We start from the raw sequence: 4,003 nt of genomic DNA, 5'->3' as shown, positions 1-4,003 counted from the left end.
CTACTTATTTAATTATAAACAGTGAAAGTGTAGACACAATATGAAATGATTGACATTTAATCATATTCAATCATTCAGCACAATAATGCAACACAAACCCCACTTACTCTGTTGTCAACCATTCAGGAAATAGTTAAGCAGGTAGACAGTCTATCTTATTTTCTGCTTTATAGACATAAATGCTGAAAAAAGTGTTGGTTAGCCAAATAAATGACTTATTACAAGCAAACAGTATCAGATAGTAGTGGTGTGGTTAGTTAGCCCTGGACCAACATGCACAAAGTGTTGTTAGCACAAAGATCATCATAATTCCCATACCCTAACATAGACTAAGATGTCTTAGCGCTAAGATCACTTTGTGCAACTGGTCCCTGGTCCTCTCTTACAATCATCTGGATCTTCCTTATCAGTTTAGGCAGTCAAATATGTCTTGAATTATTGGAGACTAATAATTTTGAATGATTTTATTGTGTTTAAAGATGTTTAGTACACATGGGCATCATCTGTCGTAAGTTCCGTGTTTTGATTGTGACTGAGATGAAATTTTCTACATTATCAGTCTTCACTTGTCTGTGAATTCTGTTAGTTATATAGGATGAACCATATCATTGTTATTTTGAGAAACCAATATGTAATATAGAGGCATATTTTGAAAAGTGGAACAAATATTAAGTATCTTTTTTGTCATTAGACCAATTGATTATTCCTCCATCAGTGTTGCTTACAATATGTTGAATGCTAACCAAACTTGCACACATAGCAAATATTTCTGATGTCTTTTTGTTTTATAGAATTATATTGAAACAATCTTGGTAAGCCATGAAATATAATATGTCTGGCATAAAGATCCAAGTATTGACAAATATTTCATGTATAAGACTTATCTTAGTCTACACACACTGTTGGATAAAAACAACAACAAAAACACTGTTGTCCACATGTCTGGGGATACAGCCATTTATTAGCGAAAGGCATTTCTTTTGTATGTGTATTTCGAACATCTTACTCTGATGTACTTTGATGTTTAAATATGTCCTTTGATGTGTTGTTTGTGTCATGTAGGTTGACATGATGCAAACCTGTTCATGCTGGTACAGATTGTTGCACTATTTCAAAATACAGTAAAATAATTGATTATTGATCTACATTATATATTGTTACAAGATAATCTTGATAGTGTGCAACAGAATTTCAAGTAATTATGCTGCCTCATCATTGATAACCAAGGGTATTGTATGTCTATTCTATACTCTTAAAAAAAAGTAGGGGAACTATATTTATAATTTACGGTTGAAAAAATTTGGAGATATGTTTGAGTCAATCAATGTTGATTTGATAATAATGAATGTTTTGACCATAGTTGTTTGTACAGTAATCACTATTGAAAGATGATTTGTGTATGACGTGAAATTTGCATGTGTACGATTTTCATTTTCAAACCAAAAAAAACCCGGCTAGAAACAAACACTAATAACTGTGTGTGCAAGATGATTGTTTAAAATTAATGGTCTTCAGTGATTTATCGACCTTCTTGAAAACCGTCAAAATCAAGAATGACACCCCATGCACGTGTATGGGGCTACTGCGTTGTGTACGTGCATTACATGCGTTGTGTTTAGGGATGGTGATAAAGAAAATGGTGGTGCGTTCATGAGATGTCTGTCTTTGAAAAGTTTATTAACCCTTATACTTCCTATCCAAATTGAAAGTTCAGGTTCCCCTACTGTTTTTTAAGAGAATATTATGATAAATACCCTGGGTCTATTTGCTACAATAGCCTCGCTTTGAGCATATTTTGTGTACACAATGCAACAAAGATTCTTCAAATCCAATAACTCATATGAGCGAGTTGAATTCAACCCAAAGTTGGGGAGATGAACAAGTTGATGCCACTGCCAAAATAAAACTATGGTGGTGTGCAGGGGGTTTATCATTGAAGAAATGTAATACATCGCTTAATCAAGCACGATGCACCATTGGGATAGTGACACTGTATTTAATGGACCCATGTATACTTCAGGCTTCACTTTAGGAAGTGTGCAATATATTTTTATCATTCATTCAGTTATGCATGAATACATATATGTGATGCTCTAAGTCTCTAAAGGCCAGATCAGTGTTGGGAGTTTGTATGTGCTCATATGTATGAGATTTTGTTGAACTTTCAGTTTCAGTGTTGATGATTTTAAATTAATAATTTATTCATTTTGGATTAAGTGCAGTGTGATTTATGATTCTGTTTATATTTTTTTTAATGCATGGATGCAGTACCTATATTGTTATTTTTGTTTGTTATTGTTCAAAAATGGATCATTTGGACAAATGGTGAAGATCTTTTTTGTGTGGTGTGAAATTAGTGTCACCATTTTGGCTGTTAAAGCTGATATGGTTTCAAGAAATGAGCTAAATAATTTGCAGATACATTTTGGCTTTTAATTAAATCATATCTTGAATGTTACAATGAGAATGCAGGCAGCCCAAGGCACTATAATGTACTGGACAGAGTTGCATCCCTTTGTTTATCAGTATCTGCTCAAGGGTTCTAATCTATATTTCACTCCAGTATTACAATCCATTCTTTGTCAGCAATGGTGAGCTTCCTTGGTGAACATCTAGAACCTGTGTCACTTTGCTTCATATTTACCTGATGTTTTTAGACATGAAATATTACTCAAAATGGTATTTAATGCCAACTAACTAACCCACCATATACAAATATATTCTATCATGTCAACATGTTACCTATAATACCTACATGCAGTATTTATAATGTATTACTCTATGACTATGATCATCTACCAGTGTTGTGAGCAACCATCTGTCAGAGCTGTGTATAACGGTCTGTCAGAGTTGTGTGTAACCATCTGTCAGAGCTGTGTATAACTGTCTGAGTTGTGTGCAACCCTCTGCCAGCAAGTAGTTTTTTGTGTGTATGCAACCATCTGTCAGTGAGCTGTGTGCAACCAGCTGCCAGAGAGTGTGGGCCACCAGCTGTCAGCAAGTTTGGTGTGTGCAGCCATCTGTCAGTGAGCTGTGTGCAACCAGCTGCCAGAGAGTTGTGTGCAAGGAACTATAGATAGTGAAAACATTTGATATGAAAAAGAGTGGAGTTTATGCATTTTTTGTAGATGCCATAATCAATTACATTGTAAATTCACATCCACCATGTATTATAATATTATTGAAAATTGTATTCCTGTACTTAAGTTCATATAACATGTGAGACCTTCAGGGATAAGATTGTTCCATGAATCCATTGATTTCGTTACATCAAGACTCATTTTTGGAATACATAGTTTTTTAAAAGCACAGTATCACCCCTATTGTACATACGTCTGCCCTGCATTACTTACTTTCGAAAGTGTCCAACGGAACAGATGCTTTGTTGTGACATTATGTCATTATCTGTGGACACCATGGCTTCACACACCAGTCTCATACTCTGAACCGCCTTGCAGGTGAGACTGCAAGGCCAAATGAGATCATTTGGGACTGTGCCTATCTTTCTTTTGTCAAACTTTCAAAGGAACTACTTCGTCAAAAGATTGAGAAGGCTGCTGAAGACCACTGTAGTTGTTTATCTACATTCTGTAATTGTTCTAACTAAAGTCTAGCCTACATATATTTCATTCTTCTCCATGCATTTCATGGTAAGCCTTCACTATATAACCATACCAGTGATAATGCATTGTGTTGATGAAACAACAAATGTAAGAAATGATTGAAAGGACATGCTTTTTATCTGTATTTATGAGATGATAATGATTCATTGTCGGATAATCTGTTTCATCCACAGTGCTTTCAATAACAAGGCCACTTAAACCAAGTCGGCCATTTTGGAAACATTTTTGCGAGACTGTTCATGAGCGAACAGACCAGCTTCAGTATTGCCTCGTAGCTCTGCACCATAAGCAAAGGGAATAATACCTTTGGCCAGGATCACTATATTGCTCAAATATTCCCAGGAGTGAAGACATTTATGCACAGTATATTAATAAAATAC

This window comes from Haliotis rubra, unplaced genomic scaffold, assembly GCF_003918875.1.
Source record: "Haliotis rubra isolate DU_JTF1 unplaced genomic scaffold, ASM391887v1 Scf32, whole genome shotgun sequence".
Lineage (NCBI taxonomy): Eukaryota > Metazoa > Mollusca > Gastropoda > Lepetellida > Haliotidae > Haliotis > Haliotis rubra.
This window is presented reverse-complemented; position numbering follows the sequence as displayed.